Source organism: Chiloscyllium punctatum, chromosome 42, assembly GCF_047496795.1.
Source record: "Chiloscyllium punctatum isolate Juve2018m chromosome 42, sChiPun1.3, whole genome shotgun sequence".
Taxonomy (NCBI): Eukaryota; Metazoa; Chordata; class Chondrichthyes; order Orectolobiformes; family Hemiscylliidae; genus Chiloscyllium; species Chiloscyllium punctatum.
Window position 1 is genome coordinate 9,583,402 of NC_092780.1, and position 14,102 is coordinate 9,597,503.

A 14,102-nucleotide genomic window follows, 5' to 3' on the forward strand; every position below is an offset into this window, starting at 1 on the left:
TCGGGGCTGCAGTGCATGTTTTGCAACATCTCACGATGCAACACGGATCTTTGTGTCTTTGAGGTGTTCATCGTAGAAGGAACCTTGCTGTGGTAGCAAAACACCCCTCCTTCAGTGTTTCCTGTGCAGGATGGGCAACGGCAGTTACTTGAAAAGCCGCTCCAGTGCCGGGAAGTTGCTTCTATAAAGGGGGCACCCAGATTTGAACTGGGGACCTCTTGATCTGCAGTCAAATGCTCTACCACTGAGCTATACTCCCACGAGAAAACGGCGGTGCATGTTTACACTTTCCACATACTACAGTGACAATTGTCTAAAACAACTCTCTTGTCTGCGCCTTTCAACAGTTTACGTGCAGCACAGATGTTTTGTATGTGGAACCTAACTCCAAAATGACTGTCTGACTTCAATGGCATTTGCATCGGAAATGGAAATGGCTGAGTGGTAGAGTCCAGATGGACGGAAGATATTGCTCCGATGACCTCGGCGCTGACCGTATGCACGTGCAATGCTTTCATGCTCTCGTTTCAGCGCTGCAGTGCATGTTTTGCAACATCTCACGATGCAACACGGATCTTCGTGTCTTTGAGGTGTTCATCGTAGAAGGAACCTTGCTGTGGTAGCAAAACACACCACCTTCAGTGTTTCCTGTGCAGGATGGGGAACGGCAGTTACTTGAAAAGCCGCTCCAGTGCAGGGAAGTTGCTTGTATAAAGGGGGCACCCAGATTTGTACTGGGGACATCTGGATCTGCAGTCAAATGCTCTACCACTGAGCTATACTCCCACGAGAAAACGGCGGTGCATGTTTACACTTTCCACATACTACAATGACAATTGTCTAAAACAACTCTCTTGTCTGCGCCTTTCATCAGTTTACGTGCAGCACAGATGTTTTGTATGTGGAACCTAACTCCAAAATGACTGTCTGACTTCAATGGCATTTGCATCGGAAATGGAAATGGCTGAGTGGTAGAGTTCAGATGGACGGAAGATATTGCGCAGATGCACTCATAGAGTGCATCCGCGCTGACCGGATGCACATGCAACGCTTTCATGCTCTCGTTTCTGCGCTGCAGTGCATGTTTTGCAACATCTCACGATGCAACACGGATCTTTGTGTCTTTGAGGTGTTCATCGTAGAAGGAACCTTGCTGTGGTAGCAAAACACCCCTCCTTCAGTGTTTCCTGTGCAGGATGGGCAACGGCAGTTACTTGAAAAGCCGCTCCAGTGCCGGGAAGTTGCTTCTATAAAGGGGGCACCCAGATTTGAACTGGGGACCTCTTGATCTGCAGTCAAATGCTCTACCACTGAGCTATACCCCCAACAGAAAACTGCGGTGCATGTTTATACTTTCCACATACTACAGTGACAATTGTCGAAAACAACTCTTTTGTCTGTGCCTTTCAACAGTTTACGTGCAGCACAGATGTTTTGTATGTGGAACCTAACTCCAAAATGACTGTCTGACTTCAATGGCATTTGCATCGGAAATGGAAATGGCTGAGTGGTAGAGTTCAGATGGACGGAAGATATTGCGCAGATGCACTCATCGAGTGCATCCGCGCTGACCATATGCACGTGCGATGCTTTCATGCTCTCGTTTCAGCGCTGCAGTGCATGTTTTGCAACATCTCACGATGCAACACGGATCTTCGTGTCTTTGAGGTGTTCATCGTAGAAGGAACCTTGCTGTGGTAGCAAAACACCCCTCCTTCAGTGTTTCCTGTGCAGGAGGGGCAACGGCAGTTACTTGAAAAGCCGCTCCAGTGCCGGGAAGTTGCTTGTGTAAAGGGGGCACCCAGATTTGAACTGGGGACCTCTTGATCTGCAGTCAAATGCTCCACTGAGCTACACCCCCACTGGAAAACTGCGGTGCATGTTTACACTTTCCACATACTACAGTGACAATTGTCTAAAACAACTCTGTTGTCTGTGCCTTTCAACAGTTTACGTGCAGCACAGATGTTTTGTATGTGGAACCGAACTCCAAAATGACTGTCTGACTTCAATGGCATTTGCATCGGAAATGGAAATGGCTGAGTGGTAGAGTTCAGATGGACGGAAGATATTGCGCAGATGCACTCATAGAGTGCATCCGCGCTGACCGTATGTACGTGCAACGCTTTCATGCTCTCGTTTCGGGGCTGCAGTGCATGTTTTGCAACATGGATCTTTGTGTCTTTGAGGTGTTCATCGTAGAAGGAACCTTGCTGTGGTAGCAAAACACCCCTCCTTCAGTGTTTCCTGTGCAGGATGGGCAACGGCAGTTACTTGAAAAGCCGCTCCAGTGCCGGGAAGTTGCTTCTATAAAGGGGGCACCCAGATTTGAACTGGGGACCTCTTGATCTGCAGTCAAATGCTCTACCACTGAGCTATACCCCCAACAGAAAACTGCGGTGCATGTTTACACTTTCCACATACTACAGTGACAATTGTCTAAAACAACTCTCTTGTCTGCGCCTTTCAACAGTTTACGTGCAGCACAGATGTTTTGTATGTGGAACCTAACTCCAAAATGACTGTCTGACTTCAATGGCATTTGCATCGGAAATGGAAATGGCTGAGTGGTAGAGTCCAGATGGACGGAAGATATTGCTCCGATGACCTCGGCGCTGACCGTATGCACGTGCGATGCTTTCATGCTCTCGTTTCAGCGCTGCAGTGCATGTTTTGCAACATCTCACGATGCAACACGGATCTTCGTGTCTTTGAGGTGTTCATCGTAGAAGGAACCTTGCTGTGGTAGCAAAACACCCCTCCTTCAGTGTTTCCTGTGCAGGAGGGGCAACGGCAGTTACTTGAAAAGCCGCTCCAGTGCCGGGAAGTTGCTTGTGTAAAGGGGGCACCCAGATTTGAACTGGGGACCTCTTGATCTGCAGTCAAATGCTCCACTGAGCTACACCCCCACTGGAAAACTGCGGTGCATGTTTACACTTTCCACATACTACAGTGACAATTGTCTAAAACAACTCTGTTGTCTGTGCTTTTCAACAGTTTACGTGCAGCACCGATGTTTTGTATGTGGAACCTAACTCCAAAATGACTGTCTGACTTCAATGGCATTTGCATCGGAAATGGAAATGGCTGAGTGGTAGAGTTCAGATGGACGGAAGATATTGCGCAGATGCACTCATAGAGTGCATCCGCGCTGACCGTATGTACGTGCAACGCTTTCACGCTCTCGTTTCGGGGCTGCAGTGCATGTTTTGCAACATCTCACGATGCAACACGGATCTTCGAGTCTTTGAGGTGTTCATCGTAGAAGGAACCTTTGCTGTGGTCGCAAAACACCCCTCCTTCAGTGTTTCCTGTGCAGGATGGGCAACGGCAGTTACTTGAAAAGCCGCTCCATTGCAGGGAAGTTGCTTGTATAAAGGGGGCATCCAGATTTGAACTGGGGACCTCTTGATCTGCAGTCAAATGCTCTACCACTGAGCTATACCCCCAACAGAAAACTGCGGTGCATGTTTACACTTTCCACATACTACAGTGACAATTGTCTAAAACAACTCTCTTGTCTGCGCCTTTCAACAGTTTACGTGCAGCACAGATGTTTTGTATGTGGAACCTAACTCCAAAATGACTGTCTGACTTCAATGGCATTTGCATCGGAAATGGAAATGGCTGAGTGGTAGAGTCCAGATGGACGGAAGATATTGCTCCGATGACCTCGGCGCTGACCGTATGCACGTGCAATGCTTTCATGCTCTCGTTTCAGCGCTGCAGTGCATGTTTTGCAACATCTCACGATGCAACACGGATCTTCGTGTCTTTGAGGTGTTCATCGTAGAAGGAACCTTGCTGTGGTAGCAAAACACCCCTCCTTCAGTGTTTCCTGTGCAGGATGGGCAACGGCAGTTACTTGAAAAGCCGCTCCAGTGCAGGGAAGTTGCTTGTATAAAGGGGCCACCCAGATTTGTACTGGGGACATCTGGATCTGCAGTCAAATGCTCTACCACTGAGCTATACTCCCACGAGAAAACGGCGGTGCATGTTTACACTTTCCACATACTACAGTGACAATTGTCTAAAACAACTCTCTTGTCTGCGCCTTTCAACAGTTTACGTGCAGCACAGATGTTTTGTATGTGGAACCTAACTCCAAAATGACTGTCTGACTTCAATGGCATTTGCATCGGAAATGGAAATTGCTGAGTGGTAGAGTCCAGATGGACGGAAGATATTGCTCCGATGACCTCGGTGCTGACCGTATGCACGTGCAATGCTTTCATGCTCTCGTTTCAGCGCTGCAGTGCATGTTTTGCAACATCTCACGATGCAACACGGATCTTTGTGTCTTTGAGGTGTTCATCGTAGAAGGAACCTTGCTGTGGTAGCAAAACACCCCTCCTTCAGTGTTTCCTGTGCAGGAGGGGCAACGGCAGTTACGTGAAAAGCCGCTCCAGTGCAGGGAAGTTGCTTGTATAAAGGGGGCACCCAGATTTGAACTGGGGACCTCTTGATCTGCAGTCAAATGCTCTACCACTGAGCTATACCCCCAAGGGGAAACTGCGGTGCATGTTTAAACTTTCCACATACTACAGTGACAATTGTCGAAAACAACTCTTTTGTCTGTGCCTTTCAACAGTTTACGTGCAGCACAGATGTTTTGTATGTGGAACCTAACTCCAAAATGACTGTCTGACTTCAATGGCATTTGCATCGGAAATGGAAATGGCTGAGTGGTAGAGTTCAGATGGACGGAAGATATTGCGCAGATGCACTCATCGAGTGCATCCGCGCTGACCATATGCACGTGCGATGCTTTCATGCTCTCGTTTCAGCGCTGCAGTGCATGTTTTGCAACATCTCACGATGCAACACGGATCTTCGTGTCTTTGAGGTGTTCATCGTAGAAGGAACCTTGCTGTGGTAGCAAAACACCCCTCCTTCAGTGTTTCCTGTGCAGGAGGGGCAACGGCAGTTACTTGAAGAGCCGCTCCAGTGCCGGGAAGTTGCTTGTGTAAAGGGGGCACCCAGATTTGAACTGGGGACCTCTTGATCTGCAGTCAAATGCTCCACTGAGCTACACCCCCACTGGAAAACTGCGGTGCATGTTTACACTTTCCACATACTACAGTGACAATTGTCTAAAACAACTCTCTTGTCTGCGCCTTTCAACAGTTTACGTGCAGCACAGATGTTTTGTATGTGGAACCTAACTCCAAAATGACTGTCTGACTTCAATGGCATTTGCATCGGAAATGGAAATGGCTGAGTGGTAGAGTTCAGATGGACGGAAGATATTGCGCAGATGCCCTCATCGAGGGCATCCGCGCTGACCATATGCACGTGCGATGCTTTCATGCTCTCGTTTCAGCGCTGCAGTGCATGTTTTGCAACATCTCATGATGCAACACGGATCTTCGTGTCTTTGAGGTGTTCATCGTAGAAGGAACCTTGCTGTGGTAGCAAAACACCCCTCCTTCAGTGTTTCCTGTGCAGGAGGGGCAACGGCAGTTACTTGAAAAGCCGCTCCAGTGCCGGGAAGTTGCTTGTGTAAAGGGGGCACCCAGATTTGAACTGGGGACCTCTTGATCTGCAGTCAAATGCTCCACTGAGCTACACCCCCACTGGAAAACTGCGGTGCATGTTTACACTTTCCACATACTACAGTGACAATTGTCTAAAACAACTCTGTTGTCTGTGCCTTTCAACAGTTTACGTGCAGCACAGATGTTTTGTATGTGGAACCTAACTCCAAAATGACTGTCTGACTTCAATGGCATTTGCATCGGAAATGGAAATGGCTGAGTGGTAGAGTTCAGATGGACGGAAGATATTGCGCAGATGCACTCATAGAGTGCATCCGCGCTGACCGTATGTACGTGCAACGCTTTCATGCTCTCGTTTCGGGGCTGCAGTGCATGTTTTGCAACATGGATCTTTGTGTCTTTGAGGTGTTCATCGTAGAAGGAACCTTGCTGTGGTAGCAAAACACCCCTCCTTCAGTGTTTCCTGTGCAGGATGGGCAACGGCAGTTACTTGAAAAGCCGCTCCAGTGCCGGGAAGTTGCTTCTATAAAGGGGGCACCCAGATTTGAACTGGGGACCTCTTGATCTGCACTCAAATGCTCTACCACTGAGCTTACCCCCAACAGAAAACTGCGGTGCATGTTTACACTTTCCACATACTACAGTGACAATTGTCTAAAACAACTCTCTTGTCTGCGCCTTTCAACAGTTTACGTGCAGCACAGATGTTTTGTATGTGGAACCTAACTCCAAAATGACTGTGTGACTTCAATGGCATTTGCATCGGAAATGGAAATGGCTGAGTGGTAGAGTCCAGATGGACGGAAGATATTGCTCCGATGACCTCGGCGCTGACCGTATGCACGTGCAATGCTTTCATGCTCTCGTTTCAGCGCTGCAGTGCATGTTTTGCAACATCTCACGATGCAACACGGATCTTCGTGTCTTTGAGGTGTTCATCGTAGAAGGAACCTTGCTGTGGTAGCAAAACACCCCTCCTTCAGTGTTTCCTGTGCAGGAGGGGCAACGGCAGTTACTTGAAAAGCCGCTCCAGTGCAGGGAAGTTGCTTGTATAAAGGGGGCACCCAGATTTGAACTGGGGACCTCTTGATCTGCAGTCAAATGCTCTACCACTGAGCTATACTCCCACGAGAAAACGGCGGTGCATGTTTACACTTTCCACATACTACAGTGACAATTGTCTAAAACAACTCTCTTGTCTGCGCCTTTCAACAGTTTACGTGCAGCACAGATGTTTTGTATGTGGAACCTAACTCCAAAATGACTGTCTGACTTCAATGGCATTTGCATCGGAAATGGAAATGGCTGAGTGGTAGAGTCCAGATGGACGGAAGATATTGCTCCGATGACCTCGGCGCTGACCGTATGCACGTGCAATGCTTTCATGCTCTCGTTTCAGCACTGCAGTGCATGTTTTGCAACATCTCACGATGCAACACGGATCTTCGTGTCTTTGAGGTGTTCATCGTAGAAGGAACCTTGCTGTGGTAGCAAAACACCCCTCCTTCAGTGTTTCCTGTGCAGGAGGGGCAACGGCAGTTACTTGAAAAGCCGCTCCAGTGCAGGGAAGTTGCTTGTATAAAGGGGGCACCTAGATTTGAACTGGGGACCTCTTGATCTGCAGTCAAACGCTCTACCACTGAGCTATACCCCCAAGGGAAAACTGCGGTGCATGTTTATACTTTCCACATACTACAGTGACAATTGTCGAAAACAACTCTTTTGTCTGTGCCTTTCAACAGTTTACGTGCAGCACAGATGTTTTGTATGTGGAACCTAACTCCAAAATGACTGTCTGAATTCAATGGCATTTGCATCGGAAATGGAAATGGCTGAGTGGAAGAGTTCAGATGGACGGAAGATATTGCGCAGATGCACTCATCGAGTGCATCCGCGCTGACCATATGCACGTGCGATGCTTTCACGCTCTCGTTTCAGCGCTGCAGTGCATGTTTTGCAACATCTCATGATGCAACACGGATCTTCGTGTCTTTGAGGTGTTCATCGTAGAAGGAACCTTGCTGTGGTAGCAAAACACCCCTCCTTCAGTGTTTCCTGTGCAGGAGGGGCAACGGCAGTTACTTGAAAAGCCGCTCCAGTGCCGGGAAGTTGCTTGTGTAAAGGGGGCACCCAGATTTGAACTGGGGACCTCTTGATCTGCAGTCAAATGCTCCACTGAGCTACACCCCCACTGGGAAACTGCGGTGCATGTTTACACTTTCCACATACTACAGTGACAATTGTCTAAAACAACTCTGTTGTCTGTGCCTTTCAACAGTTTACGTGCAGCACAGATGTTTTGTATGTGGAACCTAACTCCAAAATGACTGTCTGACTTCAATGGCATTTGCATCGGAAATGGAAATGGCTGAGTGGTAGAGTTCAGATGGACGGAAGATATTGCGCAGATGCACTCATAGAGTGCATCCGCGCTGACCGTATGTACGTGCAACGCTTTCATGCTCTCGTTTCGGGGCTGCAGTGCATGTTTTGCAACATGGATCTTTGTGTCTTTGAGGTGTTCATCGTAGAAGGAACCTTGCTGTGGTAGCAAAACACCCCTCCTTCAGTGTTTCCTGTGCAGGATGGGCAACGGCAGTTACTTGAAAAGCCGCTCCAGTGCCGGGAAGTTGCTTCTATAAAGGGGGCACCCAGATTTGAACTGGGGACCTCTTGATCTGCAGTCAAATGCTCTACCACTGAGCTATACCCCCAACAGAAAACTGCGGTGCATGTTTACACTTTCCACATACTACAGTGACAATTGTCTAAAACAACTCTCTTGTCTGCGCCTTTCAACAGTTTACGTGCAGCACAGATGTTTTGTATGTGGAACCTAACTCCAAAATGACTGTCTGACTTCAATGGCATTTGCATCGGAAATGGAAATGGCTGAGTGGTAGAGTCCAGATGGACGGAAGATATTGCTCCGATGACCTCGGCGCTGACCGTATGTACGTGCGATGCTTTCATGCTCTCGTTTCAGCGCTGCAGTGCATGTTTTGCAACATCTCACGATGCAACACGGATCTTCGTGTCTTTGAGGTGTTCATCGTAGAAGGAACCTTGCTGTGGTAGCAAAACACCCCTCCATCAGTGTTTCCTGTGCAGGAGGGGCAACGGCAGTTACTTGAAAAGCCGCTCCAGTGCAGGGAAGTTGCTTGTATAAAGGGGGCACCCAGATTTGAACTGGGGACCTCTTGATCTGCAGTCAAATGCTCTACCACTGAGCTATACCCCCAAGGGAAAACTGCGGTGCATGTTTATACTTTCCACATACTACAGTGACAATTGTCGAAAACAACTCTTTTGTCTGTGCCTTTCAACAGTTTACGTGCAGCACAGATGTTTTGTATGTGGAACCTAACTCCAAAATGACTGTCTGACTTCAATGGCATTTGCATCGGAAATGGAAATGGCTGAGTGGTAGAGTTCAGATGGACGGAAGATATTGCGCAGATGCACTCATCGAGTGCATCCGCGCTGACCATATGCACGTGCGATGCTTTCATGCTCTCGTTTCAGCGCTGCAGTGCATGTTTTGCAACATCTCACGATGCAACACGGATCTTCATGTCTTTGAGGTGTTCATCGTAGAAGGAACCTTGCTGTGGTAGCAAAACACCCCTCCTTCAGTGTTTCCTGTGCAGGAGGGGCAACGGCAGTTACTTGAAAAGCCGCTCCAGTGCCGGGAAGTTGCTTGTGTAAAGGGGGCACCCAGATTTGAACTGGGGACCTCTTGATCTGCAGTCAAATGCTCCACTGAGCGACACCCCCACTGGAAAACTGCGGTGCATGTTTACACTTTCCACATACTACAGTGACAATTGTCTAAAACAACTCTGTTGTCTGTGCCTTTCAACAGTTTACGTGCAGCACAGATGTTTTGTATGTGGAACCTAACTCCAAAATGACTGTCTGACTTCAATGGCATTTGCATCGGAAATGGAAATGGCTGAGTGGTAGAGTTCAGATGGACGGAAGATATTGCGCAGATGCACTCATAGAGTGCATCCGCGCTGACCGTATGTACGTGCAACGCTTTCATGCTCTCGTTTCGGGGCTGCAGTGCATGTTTTGCAACACGGATCTTTGTGTCTTTGAGGTGTTCATCGTAGAAGGAACCTTGCTGTGGTAGCAAAACACCCCTCCTTCAGTGTTTCCTGTGCAGGATGGGCAACGGCAGTTACTTGAAAAGCCGCTCCAGTGCCGGGAAGTTGCTTCTATAAAGGGGGCACCCAGATTTGAACTGGGGACCTCTTGATCTGCAGTCAAATGCTCTACCACTGAGCTATACCCCCAACAGAAAACTGCGGTGCATGTTTACACTTTCCACATACTACAGTGACAATTGTCTAAAACAACTCTCTTGTCTGCGCCTTTCAACAGTTTACGTGCAGCACAGATGTTTTGTATGTGGAACCTAACTCCAAAATGACTGTCTGACTTCAATGGCATTTGCATCGGAAATGGAAATGGCTGAGTGGTAGAGTCCAGATGGACGGAAGATATTGCTCCGATGACCTCGGTGCTGACCGTATGCACGTGCAATGCTTTCATGCTCTCGTTTCAGCGCTGCAGTGCATGTTTTGCAACATCTCACGATGCAACACGGATCTTCGTGTCTTTGAGGTGTTCATCGTAGAAGGAACCTTGCTGTGGTAGCAAAACACCCCTCCTTCAGTGTTTCCTGTGCAGGAGGGGCAACGGCAGTTACGTGAAAAGCCGCTCCAGTGCAGGGAAGTTGCTTGTATAAAGGGGGCACCCAGATTTGAACTGGGGACCTCTTGATCTGCAGTTAAATGCTCTACCACTGAGCTATACCCCCAACGGAAAACTACGGTGCATGTTTATACTTTCCACATACTACAGTGACAATTGTCGAAAACAACTCTTTTGTCTGTGCCTTTCAACAGTTTACGTGCAGCACAGATGTTTTGTATGTGGAACCTAACTCCAAAATGACTGTCTGACTTCAATGGCATTTGCATCGGAAATGGAAATGGCTGAGTGGTAGAGTTCAGATGGACGGAAGATATTGCGCAGATGCACTCATCGAGTGCATCCGCGCTGACCATATGCACGTGCGATGCTTTCATGCTCTCGTTTCAGCGCTGCAGTGCATGTTTTGCAACATCTCATGATGCAACACGGATCTTCGTGTCTTTGAGGTGTTCATCGTAGAAGGAACCTTGCTGTGGTAGCAAAACACCCCTCCTTCAGTGTTTCCTGTGCAGGAGGGGCAACGGCAGTCACTTGAAAAGCCGCTCCAGTGCCGGGAAGTTGCTTGTGTAAAGGGGGCACCCAGATTTGAACTGGGGACCTCTTGATCTGCAGTCAAATGCTCCACTGAGCGACACCCCCACTGGAAAACTGCGGTGCATGTTTACACTTTCCACATACTACAGTGACAATTGTCTAAAACAACTCTGTTGTCTGTGCCTTTCAACAGTTTACGTGCAGCACAGATGTTTTGTATGTGGAACCTAACTCCAAAATGACTGTCTGACTTCAATGGCATTTGCATCGGAAATGGAAATGGCTGAGTGGTAGAGTTCAGATGGACGGAAGATATTGCGCAGATGCACTCATAGAGTGCATCCGCGCTGACCGTATGTACGTGCAACGCTTTCATGCTCTCGTTTCGGGGCTGCAGTGCATGTTTTGCAACATCTCACGATGCAACACGGATCTTTGTGTCTTTGAGGTGTTCATCGTAGAAGGAACCTTGCTGTGGTAGCAAAACACCCCTCCTTCAGTGTTTCCTGTGCAGGATGGGCAACGGCAGTTACTTGAAAAGCCGCTCCAGTGCCGGGAAGTTGCTTCTATAAAGGGGGCACCCAGATTTGAACTGGGGACCTCTTGATCTGCAGTCAAATGCTCTACCACTGAGCTATACTCCCACGAGAAAACGGCGGTGCATGTTTACACTTTCCACATACTACAGTGACAATTGTCTAAAACAACTCTCTTGTCTGCGCCTTTCAACAGTTTACGTGCAGCACAGATGTTTTGTATGTGGAACCTAACTCCAAAATGACTGTCTGACTTCAATGGCATTTGCATCGGAAATGGAAATGGCTGAGTGGTAGAGTCCAGATGGACGGAAGATATTGCTCCGATGACCTCGGCGCTGACCGTATGCACGTGCAATGCTTTCATGCTCTCGTTTCAGCGCTGCAGTGCATGTTTTGCAACATCTCACGATGCAACACGGATCTTCGTGTCTTTGAGGTGTTCATCGTAGAAGGAACCTTGCTGTGGTAGCAAAACACACCACCTTCAGTGTTTCCTGTGCAGGATGGGCAACGGCAGTTACTTGAAAAGCCGCTCCAGTGCAGGGAAGTTGCTTGTATAAAGGGGGCACCCAGATTTGTACTGGGGACATCTGGATCTGCAGTCAAATGCTCTACCACTGAGCTATACTCCCACGAGAAAACGGCGGTGCATGTTTACACTTTCCACATACTACAATGACAATTGTCTAAAACAACTCTCTTGTCTGCGCCTTTCATCAGTTTACGTGCAGCACAGATGTTTTGTATGTGGAACCTAACTCCAAAATGACTGTCTGACTTCAATGGCATTTGCATCGGAAATGGAAATGGCTGAGTGGTAGAGTTCAGATGGACGGAAGATATTGCGCAGATGCACTCATAGAGTGCATCCGCGCTGACCGGATGCACATGCAACGCTTTCATGCTCTCGTTTCTGCGCTGCAGTGCATGTTTTGCAACATCTCACGATGCAACACGGATCTTCGTGTCTTTGAGGTGTTCATCGTAGAAGGAACCTTGCTGTGGTAGCAAAACACCCCTCCTTCAGTGTTTCCTGTGCAGGATGGGCAACGGCAGTTACTTGAAAAGCCGCTCCAGTGCAGGGAAGTTGCTTGTATAAAGGGGGCACCCAGATTTGAACTGGGGACCTCTTGATCTGCAGTCAAATGCTCTACCACTGAGCTATACCCCCAACGGAAAACTGCGGTGCATGTTTATACTTTCCACATACTACAGTGACAATTGTCGAAAACAACTCTTTTGTCTGTGCCTTTCAACAGTTTACGTGCAGCACAGATGTTTTGTATGTGGAACCTAACTCCAAAATGACTGTCTGACTTCAATGGCATTTGCATCGGAAATGGAAATGGCTGAGTGGTAGAGTTCAGATGGACGGAAGATATTGCGCAGATGCACTCATCGAGTGCATCCGCGCTGACCATATGCACGTGCGATGCTTTCATGCTCTCGTTTCAGCGCTGCAGTGCATGTTTTGCAACATCTCACGATGCAACACGGATCTTCGTGTCTTTGAGGTGTTCATCGTAGAAGGAACCTTGCTGTGGTAGCAAAACACCCCTCCTTCAGTGTTTCCTGTGCAGGAGGGGCAACGGCAGTTACTTGAAAAGCCGCTCCAGTGCCGGGAAGTTGCTTGTGTAAAGGGGGCACCCAGATTTGAACTGGGGACCTCTTGATCTGCAGTCAAATGCTCCACTGAGCTACACCCCCACTGGAAAACTGCGGTGCATGTTTACACTTTCCACATACTACAGTGACAATTGTCTAAAACAACTCTGTTGTCTGTGCCTTTCAACAGTTTACGTGCAGCACAGATGTTTTGTATGTGGAACCTAACTCCAAAATGACTGTCTGACTTCAATGGCATTTGCATCGGAAATGGAAATGGCTGAGTGGTAGAGTTCAGATGGACGGAAGATATTGCGCAGATGCACTCATAGAGTGCATCCGCGCTGACCGTATGTACGTGCAACGCTTTCATGCTCTCGTTTCGGGGCTGCAGTGCATGTTTTGCAACATCTCACGATGCAACACGGATCTTTGTGTCTTTGAGGTGTTCATCGTAGAAGGAACCTTGCTGTGGTAGCAAAACACCCCTCCTTCAGTGTTTCCTGTGCAGGATGGGCAACGGCAGTTACTTGAAAAGCCGCTCCAGTGCCGGGAAGTTGCTTCTATAAAGGGGGCACCCAGATTTGAACTGGGGACCTCTTGATCTGCAGTCAAATGCTCTACCACTGAGCTATACTCCCACGAGAAAACGGCGGTGCATGTTTACACTTTCCACATACTACAGTGACAATTGTCTAAAACAACTCTCTTGTCTGCGCCTTTCAACAGTTTACGTGCAGCACAGATGTTTTGTATGTGGAACCTAACTCCAAAATGACTGTCTGACTTCAATGGCATTTGCATCGGAAATGGAAATGGCTGAGTGGTAGAGTCCAGATGGACGGAAGATATTGCTCCGATGACCTCGGCGCTGACCGTATGCACGTGCAATGCTTTCATGCTCTCGTTTCAGCGCTGCAGTGCATGTTTTGCAACATCTCACGATGCAACACGGATCTTCGTGTCTTTGAGGTGTTCATCGTAGAAGGAACCTTGCTGTGGTAGCAAAACACACCACCTTCAGTGTTTCCTGTGCAGGATGGGGAACGGCAGTTACTTGAAAAGCCGCTCCAGTGCAGGGAAGTTGCTTGTATAAAGGGGGCACCCAGATTTGTACTGGGGACATCTGGATCTGCAGTCAAATGCTCTACCACTGAGCTATACTCCCACGAGAAAACGGCGGTGCATGTTTACACTTTCC

The 14,102-nt window shown here is 48.2% G+C and overlaps 14 non-coding genes across 14 annotated transcripts; all 14 read right to left on the reverse strand.

Moving 5' to 3' along the window:
* Window positions 1-187: 187 nt before the first annotated feature.
* Window positions 188-259, reverse strand: trnac-gca (transfer RNA cysteine (anticodon GCA)). The gene has a single exon. It is a non-coding gene; the product is annotated as a tRNA-Cys (tRNA).
* Window positions 260-1,253: 994 nt separating this feature from the next.
* On the reverse strand, window positions 1,254-1,325 carry trnac-gca (transfer RNA cysteine (anticodon GCA)). Its single transcript has one exon. It is a non-coding gene; the product is annotated as a tRNA-Cys (tRNA).
* Window positions 1,326-2,313: 988 nt separating this feature from the next.
* On the reverse strand, window positions 2,314-2,385 carry trnac-gca (transfer RNA cysteine (anticodon GCA)). The gene has a single exon. It is a non-coding gene; the product is annotated as a tRNA-Cys (tRNA).
* Window positions 2,386-3,377: 992 nt separating this feature from the next.
* Window positions 3,378-3,449, reverse strand: trnac-gca (transfer RNA cysteine (anticodon GCA)). The gene has a single exon. It is a non-coding gene; the product is annotated as a tRNA-Cys (tRNA).
* A 982-nt stretch (window positions 3,450-4,431) lies between these two features.
* Window positions 4,432-4,503, reverse strand: trnac-gca (transfer RNA cysteine (anticodon GCA)). The gene has a single exon. It is a non-coding gene; the product is annotated as a tRNA-Cys (tRNA).
* Window positions 4,504-6,553: 2,050 nt separating this feature from the next.
* trnac-gca (transfer RNA cysteine (anticodon GCA)) lies at window positions 6,554-6,625 on the reverse strand. Its single transcript has one exon. It is a non-coding gene; the product is annotated as a tRNA-Cys (tRNA).
* Window positions 6,626-7,080: 455 nt separating this feature from the next.
* trnac-gca (transfer RNA cysteine (anticodon GCA)) lies at window positions 7,081-7,152 on the reverse strand. Its single transcript has one exon. It is a non-coding gene; the product is annotated as a tRNA-Cys (tRNA).
* Window positions 7,153-8,140: 988 nt separating this feature from the next.
* trnac-gca (transfer RNA cysteine (anticodon GCA)) lies at window positions 8,141-8,212 on the reverse strand. The gene has a single exon. It is a non-coding gene; the product is annotated as a tRNA-Cys (tRNA).
* Window positions 8,213-8,667: 455 nt separating this feature from the next.
* On the reverse strand, window positions 8,668-8,739 carry trnac-gca (transfer RNA cysteine (anticodon GCA)). The gene has a single exon. It is a non-coding gene; the product is annotated as a tRNA-Cys (tRNA).
* Window positions 8,740-9,727: 988 nt separating this feature from the next.
* Window positions 9,728-9,799, reverse strand: trnac-gca (transfer RNA cysteine (anticodon GCA)). Its single transcript has one exon. It is a non-coding gene; the product is annotated as a tRNA-Cys (tRNA).
* A 455-nt stretch (window positions 9,800-10,254) lies between these two features.
* trnac-gca (transfer RNA cysteine (anticodon GCA)) lies at window positions 10,255-10,326 on the reverse strand. Its single transcript has one exon. It is a non-coding gene; the product is annotated as a tRNA-Cys (tRNA).
* Window positions 10,327-11,329: 1,003 nt separating this feature from the next.
* Window positions 11,330-11,401, reverse strand: trnac-gca (transfer RNA cysteine (anticodon GCA)). Its single transcript has one exon. It is a non-coding gene; the product is annotated as a tRNA-Cys (tRNA).
* Window positions 11,402-12,395: 994 nt separating this feature from the next.
* trnac-gca (transfer RNA cysteine (anticodon GCA)) lies at window positions 12,396-12,467 on the reverse strand. The gene has a single exon. It is a non-coding gene; the product is annotated as a tRNA-Cys (tRNA).
* Window positions 12,468-13,470: 1,003 nt separating this feature from the next.
* On the reverse strand, window positions 13,471-13,542 carry trnac-gca (transfer RNA cysteine (anticodon GCA)). Its single transcript has one exon. It is a non-coding gene; the product is annotated as a tRNA-Cys (tRNA).
* Window positions 13,543-14,102: the final 560 nt, after the last annotated feature.